Below are 13,355 nucleotides of genomic sequence, written 5' to 3'. Positions count from 1 at the left end.
CTGACAACCAAGGAGTTAAAGAAGACACATTCATCCAGACCGGAAGGAGGGGTGCTGGGCAGAGGGGAGCTGGGCCAGAGAGGGCTCATGGCAGGGTGGCAACGGGCGGACCCAGTGAGGCAGCAATTGTGAAGTGGGGTGCAGCGCACAAGTGGCTGACGGGCCAGGTGGTCCCACATCTGTGCACAGATAAAGCAGGCAAAATTGGGGAGCAAGACAGACCGCACAACCCAGGGTCCCAGTGTGGGGAAATAAAGCCTTAAAACACCAACCAAAAACACCTGTGGGGGGGAGGTGCTGGAAGAAACTCCCAGCCTCACAGGAGAGTTTGTTGGAGGAACCTCCAGGGTCCTAGAATGTACACAAGCCCACCCACCCAGGAACCAGCACTAGAAGGGCCCAGTTTGCTTGGGGGAAGCAGGAGAAGTGACTGAAATGTGGCAGAGAGTAGAGCAAGTACCATTGTTCCCTCTCTGACCCTGACCCCACATACAGTGTCATAATCCAGCAACTGGGTTGCCCCACCCTGGTGAACACCTAAGGCGCCACCCCTCATAGGTAACAGGTGCAACAAGACAGAGAAAATGGCCCAAATGAAAGAACAGATCAAAGCTCCAGAAAAAATACAACTGAGTGGTGAAGAGATAGCCAACCTACCAGATGCACAGTTCAAAACACTGGTAATCAGGATGCTCACAGAATTGGTTGAATTGGGTTGCAAATTAGATGAAAAAATGAAGGCTATGCCAAGGGAGGGAAATAAAGGAAAATGTACAGAGAACCAATAGTGATGGGAAGGAAACTGGGACTCAAATTAATGGAGTGGACCAGAAGGAAGAAAGAAACATCTAATCAGAAAAGATGAAGAAACAAGAATTCAAAAAAAATGAGGAGAGGCTTAGGAACCTCCAGGACATCTTTAAACGTTCCAACATCCAAATATAGGAGTACCAGGAGAAGAGGAAGAGCAACAAGTAGAAAACTTATTTGAACAAATAATAAAGGAGAACTTCCCCAGTCTGGCTAAGAAAATAGACTTCCAGGAAGTCCAGGAATCTCAAAGAGTCCCAAAGACGTTGGACTCAAGGAAGCACACACCAAGGTACATCATAATTATCTTAGCCAAGATTAAAGATAAGGAGAGAATCTTAAAAATGGTAAGACAAAATGAGAACGTTACCTACAGAGGAGTTCTCATCAGACTGTCGGCTGATTTCTCAAAAGATACCCTACAGGCAAGAAGGGGCTGGAAAGAAGAATTTCAAGTCATGAAAGGCAAGGAACTATATCCAAGATTATTCTATCCAGCAAAGCTATCATTTAGAATGGAAGGGCAGGTAAAGTGCTTCTCAGATAAGGTCAAGTTCAAGGAGTTCATCATCACCAAGCCCTTATTATGTGAAATGTTAAAAGGATTTATCTAAGAAAAAGAAGATAAAAAACATGTGTAGTAGAATCACAGCAAACTCACAATTATTAACAACCACACCTAAAACAAAAACAGACTAAGCAAACAACTAGAACAGGAACAGAACCACAGAAATGGAGATCACATGGAGGGTTAGCAACAGGGGCGTGGGAGGAGGAGAAGGGGGGAAAAGTACAAAGAATAAGTAAATAGATGGTAGGTAGAAAATAGGCAGGGGGAAGGTAAGGATAGTATGGGAAATGTAGGAACCAAGAACTTAAAGTATGACACATGGGCATGAACTAAAGTGGGAAAATGTGGGTGTGCAGGGTGGAGGGGAATGAAAGGGGGGATAGGACAACTGTAATAGCATAATCAATAAAATATATTTTAAAAAAGAATGTTAAAAAACAGAGTTTCTTTCTAAAAATGTTCTTCCTCCCAGTTGCTGACTGTGAATAGGGCTTTCATTTGTAAGTCAGGGGATATGTCTTCCTGATTTCTTTTAAAAAATGTATGCTGAGTTCTACCATATTTTTGCCAGAACCCTAATCACTTCGGAAGGAGCAGCAGTTAGAGGCCTGCGTGGTGTCGTGTGTGCACTGTCCACAGGTGAGTCGGCTGCTCTTTCAGAGGCAGTTGCGACCTGGCCAGTGTGAACAGGCATAACTTCCTCAGGTTGCTTGTATGTTGTGACATGTACGAAAAAGACTCTGAGAAAAATGAAATGATCTCTTTACACAAATATACTTGAATCAATTATTATTTTTTATGGTCTAACGACCATTCTTATTTTATGATTGTAATTAGGTAATGGATAAAATGATGTGCACCCTGTACTTTATAGAGCCCGAGATTATGCCAAAGTCCAGCCATCTGTGCTGCTTGTTGTCATGTGAGTCAGTTACATGGGTCTAATTGATTGTTCCTGTGAACAGGTGTTCAAAGTAATGAGACAAACAGGCCATGCTGCTCTTGCCCACTCATTAACTTCACAAAATCATTGAAACGGACAGCCACACCAACAAGTCCAGCTCACGGGATGACTCTGAACCCACAGCAGTAGATTGCTCCTCTGAGCATCAGACAGTGTTGCAGCAGGAGGTGGGTGGAGCCTCAGAAGACGCGCGCTCTCCTTCTGCAATATCACTTCAATCTCCAAGTGGCTTTGGGCAACTCACTTAATTGCTTGGAACCTTCATATCTTCATCTACAATTGAAGCTTTAACCCTAACCCCACCTATCTCCAGGGTTGCTGTAGGGTTCAGTAAGATGGAGTATGTTAATGAGTAGCACTTTAAATGATAAATACTATGTAAACACAAAGTACCATTATTAAGGTTCTAAACCAGATTTCCCAGTGACTCAGAATATGATGTTGGGCAGCTGAATGACATCAGGTTTTGTAATCATTAAAATAGGTAAACATCTTAGAAACCTCATTTGACCTTATAACTAATAATATTTCTTAATACATTTTATTTGCTTTGCCAGGGTAATCAATGACAAATATGGAGACATGAAACGTCTCTAAAACTGACTACCTCATATTTAAGAAAATGGCATTGAGAATGGGAGATCACAGAGACCACGCTCTTTAAGTTCCAGAAAATCATTTCAGTCACTATTAAAGTCCTAGTAAAGTACCAAAGAACTCGGTGAAACTTCCAAACGTTTCAAACAGTAGGCTACAACTCGTGATATCTTGGGTCTCTCATGGGCAATTGAGTATTCCATGTCGCTTAAAGAAAACATGGTCCATCTCGCCCTCCCCTTTCTCCTCCCTGGTCTGCCACCAACCGGATCTAAATGGCAGTTGTGTATACAGATGAACCCTCGTCTGTATACTATATACTGTAATGATTCATTACAGAATCATTTATGGGAATTGGAGGCAGCAGAAATGTCCAACACTAGAGGATGAGGCGAGCAAAGAGTATATATAAATAGCAGATGATTAAAAAGCAGTTAGAAATAATACATTAGAAATATTTGAAATATGACTGGCCATATAGGTACATCTTAAAAATATGGCATTGCATTGAAAGAGGGAGAGGGAAAGAAGGGAACTGATGAAATAGATTGAGGTGTAACACGTACGCAGGGCCTTGTGTAAGAGAAATTAAGGAATATGTACACTAATTCAACATGAGCCAAGAGACTTAAGAAACTAAAACATTGTTGGATTGCCCCATCTCTCAGAGCTTGCCTATATGAGTCTTTCCAGTGTACTTTTTGCATGATGTGGGAATACCTCGTGGCTCAGCCAACAGCCTTCATGCTGCAGCATACACCACACCTTAGACCTTTCTGGTTTCCCCAAGTACGAAGTGAACGGCTGGCCGTTGACCTCCGTGGCCACTCTGCACGCTCCTCCACACCATCATCAAAGGGCTCCTAGCCTTCTCTCCTCCAAGGGAAATAACATCAGGTCCCCTTGCTGCTGCTTATAGATTGGATTTTTATTATTATTTAGTTATCTGGGAGCCCTTTTCAGCTCGTTCCAAGCACTCTCCTTTCTTTTAAATTGGAGAACCTGAATCAGGTACAATACTAATAAAAGCAGGAGACGGCCTGCTACTTTCTTCGCTCCTGCGTGGTAAACCCCAGCTCTGGCCATCTCTCAGCCATGCTATTCCGCTCCCCAGGAAGAGCATGAAGAATACACAATACAGTGATAAACACTTCCAGGTATAAATTACTGAATTAAGTCTTTTTCTAAAACAAACTTCATTCCCAGGCACCAGTAGACTAGAACTTTGGAAAGGAGTGAGGAGATGTCAGAGCTAAGGAAGGTCATTTATGTAAATTTCCTTCGGGAGAAACCACACAGGAAGGAAATGAAAACACATCAACAAAGAATGAACTATCTAAGCAGATCCCTCACGTCCTTAAGAATTCTAGGAAACTTCCACCGTAATCCGTCTAGATCTAATCGCTAGAATGCCTGCTATTAGTTCCTGCCCAGTCTGCAAGGAGAGATTAGAACTGATGGATGTCTGCCCTAGGTTGCTCTTGTTTTTGTTTTTTGTTTTTCACGTAAAAGCAGTTCTGAAAGATCTGGCAGGGTTTTCCTGTTGGGTCACAGTTGATCAAAATGACTGAAGCAAATTACAGGAAATTATTAGAGGATGGGTAAAAATTAACTTCTCTGCTTTCAAAAGAGCTGCTCTTGCTCCGCAAACATGACCATAAGATAACACTGGAACCTGAAGCAAAGAGTGTCACTTGCCTTGTGACGAACAATTCCTCGAACCTTCCGTGTTCATGCTGAACTTCTTTTTGGCGAGCCAATATGAATGCACAGCTCTCTATCTGGGCAGTAGAGATACAATGCTTCCTGTAGGGAAACTGAGTCACGGTGGGAGTGAGTGACTTGGCAGAGAGGCTGGAGTGAGGCCCGGGCAAGCTCAGAGTTCAAGCTCAGAGTTCAGAGTCAGCTCTGAACTAAATCCTAAAATTTAGGGCAAGTCACTTTACTCTCTTGTACCTTCGTGAATTGTATTCATAGGACAACATATAGTTCATTGCTTAGGCCAGGTATTTTTGAGAATAAACGGGGGTGCTATTAACCCACTGGGACAAGTGAACTTCTGGGATACCTCCTATGTTAAACTTCCATTACAGCTGAGTTAGAGCCGAAAGTAAAACCCAGGTTCCTGATCACCAGCCCCATACTCTGCTCCCCAAGCCAGGCTGTCTTCTGCCAGGACTTAATCTACACTGGAGTTCTGTGGAAGGGTGTTCAATAAAAGGACCCACGAAGGCCCTTTTCCAGCAAATAAAAAGGACAGCCTGACCTGTACCTGCTTGCTCGTCGACTCACAAACCCCAAACCCCATGTGTGTTCAGAGTCAATAGCACTGGAATGACAAATCCAAACAGCAGCATGAAACCAGAGTTGGCCCCACCCCACGCCAACAGCCTAATCCTTTCCCCCAGAGCTTGAGTCTCCTGTCTCCTGGTCCCCTGGGGCTCAAGATGGTGCTTCCCTTCCCCTCCCCTCCTTGCTGCTATTCTCACCAGCAAAGACTGTGCCCTCTGCCCGGCTGCCCTGGGCTCCCAGCTGTCTAAGACGCTGCCTCTAAGCCCAGAGGGAGGTTAATTACACACCTGGCCACGCCCCTCTTCAGAGGCAGAGGTGCCTTCTGGAGCTGCCACTGTGGAATTGCAGCTGTGTCCAGTGGAAGAAGAGGGTGTCGAGGGCCCACAGTCACAGGAACTGCAGGGAGGGCGGATTCCTTGTCACTAAGGCAGGGAACACTGTTCTCCCAGGAACAGCCTTCTGCTCCAGAAAAGAAACCCGACAAAATTTATAAAGCCCTGTGAACAGAGTTTCTGGACATTTTAATGACCTTAAGGTGGCTCTCCATTTTTTTCAGAAAGATACATTAAACATAGCCATCTCTGATGAGGATGAATGCATTTAACAAAAAGTAAACCAATTTGGAAAAAGAAACCTCTTAGGACCCACAGTCTGTAGGGAATTCTCTATGGGATGTGATTTGAGGAATTCTCCTGAAAACCCTCAATCTTGGTACATTTCCCCCTGGCAAGTTGCTTGGAATTCTGACCAGTAGAGACTATAAATTTTGCCTGAAACTTTCATTTTCCTGATTGTCACAAAGAGTAATTATATAACATTCCAAAGAACTCCCACATATGTTATCTTGCTGGAACTTATTTAATATATACCAAGGAGAGACATAACTCATTAAATAATTATTGTCTATTAACATCAAAACTTTAATTAGTTTTCAGAAATGGGTAAGGGAAGCCTTGAAGAGCTGAGACCCTGGAAATCAGGCGTGTTTAGCTGGGAGGACAGATGGGAAACCACCTACAACCTGGCTCGCTGAGCCAGCCACGGGCACCCCCGCACCAAAACAGTGCCCAGGTGAGGGACGGACTGGAAGAGCAGAAGCCACAGAGGCCAACTTCACCCACTCAAGCCTTTGCCCGCTGTTGCCCTGGAAATCATTGGGAAAAGACCCTGGGGTGCCAGATAGACTCGTCCTAATGCTGACAACTCAGGCCAATTTCTGAAAGAACAACCTGGCTGTCCACCAGAGCAGAGTGTCTGGTGTGTCTGCCATGATTCTTAATAATGATAATCCTCTGGCTTATGCTTGATAATTCGTAGAGAACAAAGGAAGCTATTAGTTTTGCAACATCCCTTCTCACCATCCCTTGTCCCATGTTAGCACAGTCTTTAGATAATGCACCGTTGAGACTCTGAGTAATTCTTCCCATTGGCCGGCCCAGAGCGTGTCTGGGTTCCAAGAATGCTTGAAACGCACTGCATACCCTGTTCTAGCTGGAGCCGGAAGTGTGGTCTTGGGACCCAGGAGCCACTCGGATCCCTCATCCTCTGAGGTCATACCGCTGTCCTCCCTGTACCCCGGGGCACACAGTCCAGTGACCAGGGCAGACCCCACCCTCTCTCTGGGCCTCATCATCCTCACATGTGAAGTGAGGGTTTGGGATTTCACATCAGAATCACTGGAGGAGTTTCAGAAAACAATGTCAGGCTACACACCCGGGGGTTCTGATCGAGTTGGTTAGGGTAGGGCCCAGTCCCAGGTTTGAAACTGAGTTAGATGATCTCTGGGACACTCCCAGCTCTACGAACGTCCACAATCCTGACAGTCTGCTCCTTTACTTAATTTTTAAAGTTGCTCCTGAACTAATTTTTTTCCAGATATAATAATTTTTTTAAAGATTTTATTTTTTTAAATTTTTTTAGAGAGGGGAAGGAAGGGAGAAACATCAATGTGTGAGAGGAAACACTGATTCATTGCCTCTTGCACACCCAAAACCAGGGACCTGTCCCACAACCCAGGCATGTGCCCTGACCAGGAATCGAACCGGCGACTTTTTGCTTTGTGGGAAAACGCCCAACCCACTGAACTACCACAGTCAGGGAGACATACTTTTTTTTTTTTTTCAGTATTTCACATAGGCTGATTTTTAGAGATGCTTTTCATTCTTTTAAAAAAGATACACTGTTAAATTATTGTTTATTGTGGCATAACTAGCATATAATATTGCAATCTTTATAGTGTACAATCTGATAAATTGTCACTCATAGGAAATGGTTATCATGATCACGATAGTGAAAATATCTACCATCACCAAGTTTTCCTCCCACCCCTTTCTCCCTGCCCTCCTTCCCCAGGTAATCGCTGACCTGTTTTCCTATCAATTAGTCTGCATTTTCTATCATTTTATACCAATGGAATCACAGAGTATGCACTGTTTTGGGCCTGGCCTCTTATTAGTTTTGTCCTGGTACCTCAGATGTCAAGCGCTTTGAGAACAGGACCCACTCTTCATTTCTTTCTCTCTTCCTCCTGGCCCTCAACTTATCTCTGCTCGGAGAAGCAAGCCCCTTGATCGTTATTCGCTTGATTGAAATCAGACCTTTATGACCTTACAACGGAGCTTCAGTCCAGAGGCCGAGAAGTGCCTGCCGTGTTAAGGGTCTCAGCTTCCCACTTCTCTGCAGGTTCCTAGTCTGCAGCTTCAGCTTAGTTTTTAAAAAATAATGCACTGGCAGCAACCCGAGGTCTTCATTTAGGGGCTGGCCGTCTAGCGATCCAGAAAATGTGCATAAGGTGTGTGCTGGGTCAAAGGGGTAGGGAAACTACCTGGGAAAGCCTCTTGGTTTTCACCAGATTCCTGATCTTAATCCCAAGGTTCTTGACCCAAGGGAGGAACTGTGGAACTAATGTCATGTTTTACTCCTAATTATGTTCCTCTATGCATTTTGGAAAGATGCTGTCTAATTATAAATCCTCTACTCCCGCTTCTCCCCGCCTTCCCTCCTCCCCGGTACCTTCACTTTGTTCTCTGCCTGCTCCCGTTATACTAACCCTCCCTAACCAAATAGACTTCAGACCCTGCCGAGTGAAGTGCTACTTCATGAAAACTTTTTGCATTCCTCTTCTCTTTAAGGCCGTCTCACCTAAGCTATGTGGCATGTTACGCCTTTTTATTCAATAATTCTTGTTCTACTTTACTTAACCCTTTATCTGGATACCATTGTGCTTGAATATAGCAAACCTCCATTTCTTCAAAACCCCAAAGCGTGGGGTTTCTTTTCATCTTAAAAAAGATCAATATTTTCATTTTCAAAACCGGCAAGTATAATGAGAACTAAAAAATAACAATAAATAGCAATGCAAATTAATAGCTGAACCACCTGTACTCAGTCCAGAAATACCTCCCCTTCCCTGCTACATTGAACACAAAAAATACTTTGAAATGACATTATGTCTGATTTTAGACTGAGATGTAGAATAGCAATATCGGCTTCTAAATGGTAAATTCATATGCAATCTGGCACAGTCCCACCGGCGCTGGTTTCCGAGTGTCTTTCAGAGATAGGAAAGAGTGAGAAAAACACCCTACCTACTGGCCTAAAGGCCAACTGGCCAACATAGACAGCCTCTTGCTCCAATCCACCTCACCTCTGTGGATTTGCTCCAAATCCACCTCAGTGTCTGTAAGGATCTGATATCTTACATCCAACAGCATTCTCTGGCTCCCTGCTTCGGACCAGCTCTTCACTTTCATTCTCCCTTTTACCTGCACCTTTTCCCAGCAGAATAGCAAATATCATAACTAGAGCATTGCAGTCGCTTCTAGACGAAGTTCACTTCCTCTGCATTAAAGGCAAACCCCTGAAAGTTACTTACGTGGAAGTGGCACAGGCTGCTGTGGAAGCTGAGTTCTCGGATGCCAGCCTGCTTAAATAGCTGGGCTGCCTGACACAGGCTGTTGACAGCACGATATTTATGCCCGTGAGTTGACGCTCAAGCAAGGACCTGAAAAGCCTGCAGCGTGGGCAGGAAGAAAACAACTGCAAGTATGCCGAGGTTACATCTCTCCTGGTTATTCAGGTTTGCTATTCAGGTGGTGACTTATGTGACTCTCATGGAACTTTCTGGGCACTGCCTCCTTGTTCCTGAGCTCCTTCTTAGCCAAGTAAGACTCTTCACCAAGACTGGATGAGAAAGATGCAGCTGAGAAAAAGAAGGCACACAGGATCCTGGAGCCTTGTGCCAAGTCCCTTATTTTGACTGGGCTTCCAGTTAGATGTTTTCTCATTTCAAAGAATAGGCTTGGTGAGGCTGATTTCACAGTTCTGGGGGCTGGGTGCCAAGCTGCGGGCCTGGACAATTGCCCAATCAATGAAAAGTTTTTTTGTTTTCAGGCACAGAATGTACAAACAAAGAAGAGTTACAAGGGAGGTTTGGACTAGGATGATACAGTTTTAGGCCCCTTTCAAAAACAATTGTCACTTCTTTCCCCCTGCATCGGTACTTTCCTCCCGATGTCCCCTCCCTTTCCTTTGTTAATAAAATTCCTATCTCAGAGTTGAGAGCACAAATAAAAAGCCAGTGCGTAAGCAAGCCTGTGGGAAGATGCTCTCCAAGTGTGAGAGAGTGTTCAGTGGCTTGTGTGACCACAGTGGAAATGTTTCTAACTGTGAGGGTATGTGTGTGGGAGTAGAGACGCGGTTAGTCAATGTTTATCAGCAGTTTATAGCTAGATACGGCAGGTAAAGTCAGATGCGGAATGCTAAATGCATTAAGTGGAAATGATTCCGAGAGGATAGAGGAAGGGAGACAGGGTTTGGTGAGATCATTTAGAGGAGTATCTGCGTGCGTTTGCTGGTACACAGCACAGACTGGTGAGTGCCACCCAGATACACACGTCTTGTATTTTTCACTTCACTGGAGAAAGAAAAGGCCCACTTGGTTCTCTGGGGAACAGTGGCTGTCTGTGAAAGAAGAGCAGCAGCCATTCAGAATATTTCTTTCCTTCTTGGAAAAGGGGATAATGGTAATAAAACATGTGTGGGAGAAAAGGAGAGACAGGGGGCCTCGCCTACCCCATCCCTGGTTACCAGAGGAATTCTTTTGTTTTCTGCCTAATTCATTGCTTAATTTTTGACCATTGTATGGCCAAATCTGAATTCTTGCCTCCCGGATTTCTCGAATGCAAGGTTCATCTTTTGATATCCACAGTGCCTGGAACAAATTATTATGACAATGAAAATGAGAATAATGATGAGTGTGATCATCTTCCTTATCATCTAGAATCTAGAGAAACGGACTATGTGCCAGTTTCCATGTAAAACACTTTACAGTTAGTTTCTTTGTTTACTGCTCACAACTCTGTGAGTTAATCTTTCATTACTATAATTTTACAGATGGGGAAGCTGATGCTGGGAAAGATTAAATCACTTTCCCAAGGCTATAGCAAGTGGTAGAGGTGGAATTTGAATCCAGAATTTTGGATTCCAGAGTCTGGGTTTACGCTCAGGACTGGTTTGAACCAATACTAAAAAAGCTGCCTAAGAATGTTTTCACTTATCTTTATTTCTTTACTTGTTTATCATCTGTCTCCCAGAATGTGACTTCAATGACCTCAGTGACCTTGCCTACCTTGTCCATTCTTGTGACCCCAGCACCCAGCAGTGTCTGACACATAGTAGGTGCTCAATACATATGTGCTATTTGCTCAGTTTCTAAATTCCTTTGAAGGCCACGTAACCCAACAGACAGAGGGCCTGGTGTTATCAGAGTCTCCTCCTGAGTCTGACGCATTTCTTTTGCTCTTGCGTAATGCGTTGGCTTTCAGCAATTCCCCTTTGTCCAGTGTATCGTTGAGATGAAACCAAAAGTGGCAAAAGCCATAGAGCAGTTTTACGTTGCTCGGGAATTCTGCAGGTGTGCGGTTTCAGGTTGTTCAGAGGTGCGGTGCAGTCACCAAGAACCCACGCTGTTTCTGGTTTTCGTGCTGTGGCCCTCGGTGTGACAGTGTTGACTCCTCTCACTGTGGCCAGATTGCTGCAGTAGCTCCATACACCACATCCTGGAACAAAAATATTCAGAGCANTTTCTTTTGCTCTTGCGTAATGCGTTGGCTTTCAGCAATTCCCCTTTGTCCAGTGTATCGTTGAGATGAAACCAGAAGTGGCAAAAGCCATAGAGCAGTTTTACGTTGCTCGGGAATTCTGCAGGTGTGCGGTTTCAGGTTGTTCAGAGGTGCAGTGCAGTCACCAAGAACCCACGCTGTTTCTGGTTTTCGTGCTGTGGCCCTCGGTGTGACAGTGTTGACTCCTCTCACTGTGGCCAGATTGCTGCAGTAGCTCCATACACCACATCCTGGAACAAAAATATTCAGAGCAGGCAGGAAAGAACATGGGCTTTCTCCTTAGTAGCTCTTTTTGGTTGTTAGAGAGAAAAATCTTTGCAGAAGGCACTAAAAGAATTCCAGTTACGGCTCCTGGCTGAAAACTGGGCCAAAGGACCGCCACATTGGCCACACCCATTATCTGCAAAGAGGAAATGAATTGAGTTGATCATGTCATTTCAAGGGTCCAAGGGAAGGATCCATCTTCCCTAGACAAATTTCCATGGTAGCTGAACAAAATCCGGATTCAGATAACAAGGAAGTAGAAAAGTGCACCAACGGCCAATCCAAGAAGTCCTCTAAAGTACGAAAACCTAAAGTGCGTTATAGCCTGAGCACCAGTCTCAGCCATGGTTATTAGGTCTCACTATAATAGTACTCTATTTCTGTGCACTTTTTTTAACTTTTTTTAACCCTCACCCAAGGGTATGTTTCTATTGATTTGAGAGAAAGAGAGAGAGAGCAAGAAACATCAATGTGAGAGAGAAACGTCAATTGGTTGCCTCCCATACGTGCCCTGACCAGGGATTGAACTCATAAACTTCTGGTGTACAGACGATTCTCCAATCAACTGAGCCACTTGGCCAGGGCTGTACAGTTTGTTTTTAATAAGTTTGCTTTGGCTCTGAGCAAAATTAAAACATTCAGCCACCCACAATTAAGGTAAGTAGCTGGCCACAGTGATTGTTTTTCCTACAGGTTTAGATCCTAGTTCTTTGTATCACTACTTACTTTCTGCATATGCAGAGTAACAGACAATCTATCCGCATCTTGTCTTCTCCTGTGTCGGATGGGATTGATGATACTGTTGATTTCTTAGAAATATCAATTCCACTACTGCAACCAATTATAAAAAGATTGCAAAACTGCCTCTAGGCTTTAAGGCTTGTTTTCCTACTTCTCCTCTTGTCTGTTACATTTCAGTGGAATTCCATAACCCCACATGTTTGCATCTGTCTTTGCCTGGAGACTCCAGCTGCTGCCTGGGATGTGTCAACTATAAACATATGGGCTGATACAGTAATTCTCACGCAGTTCTTTTTCTCCTGGTGTTTAGCAAGCTTTAAATTAACACCTGGTAGTTATTTTCCTTCTCTTTGCTGTTCTGGACCTTTCCCTTGCGATGCGCTTCAGGAACTCTGTTCTCTGTTGTCACGGGTGAAGTGAGCTAGGTGTTACGCTCCACAAGCAAAGAACAATACTGAGAGATGGCAGGTGCTCAGTAAGCATTTGCTGAGTGACTGGAAGAGCGGTGGAAATGATACAGCCAAGGGGGAGCCCAGGAAAGATTTGGAATGGTATCCAGAACTCAAAGTGTATAGGAATATTGGAGGAAATATTAAGATGTCCTCACTGCCCCCCCCCCAGGTGTCAGTTGGGGGAAGGGACAAATGGAGCAGGTCCATTGAGAGCTGTTTTGCATAGCAACAGTTTTGCAGCTAACCTCTGGAATGAGGATAATTTAACATATCTATAACCTTTAACTGGTTTCATAGATATATGTTAAATAGCTGTGGCCAAGTTTTGGGCCAGGGAGAAGTGAGTGGTTGCTACCCAGGTGGGAACGGAGGCTGCTTCTCAGAGAGAGTGCCTGCGAGAGAGGCATGTGGCTTTAGCAGAGTGAGGATCCCCCTCTTGGCCAGGTGAGGGGGAGAGCCACACTGTTTTGGAAAGATGTAGTCCCCTGTAGCCATTGGGAGGGAGAGCCACGCGGTTTCAGCAGAGTGCAGACCCCCTCTTG

General features: G+C 44.4%; 1 protein-coding gene across 2 annotated transcripts in view; it reads right to left on the bottom strand.

The window, feature by feature from the left end:
* HOPX (HOP homeobox) overlaps window positions 1–9,300 on the bottom strand; it is a 30,313-nt gene extending 21,013 nt beyond the window's left edge. The window contains exon 1 of one of the 2 annotated variants that reach the window (XM_037034114.1): window positions 9,109–9,300. The gene's annotated coding sequence lies outside the window, so the exon portion shown is untranslated. Of the gene's footprint in view, window positions 1–5,400; window positions 5,496–9,108 lie in introns of those variants that run through there. The other variant, XM_037034112.1, reaches the window with a different exon arrangement.
* Window positions 9,301–13,355: the final 4,055 nt, after the last annotated feature.

The sequence above is a fragment of the Sturnira hondurensis genome, unplaced genomic scaffold, assembly GCF_014824575.4.
Source record: "Sturnira hondurensis isolate 20B ecotype Veracruz unplaced genomic scaffold, ASM1482457v3 Scaffold0022017, whole genome shotgun sequence".
NCBI classification, from domain to species: Eukaryota; Metazoa; Chordata; class Mammalia; order Chiroptera; family Phyllostomidae; genus Sturnira; species Sturnira hondurensis.
This window is presented reverse-complemented; position numbering and strand designations above follow the sequence as displayed.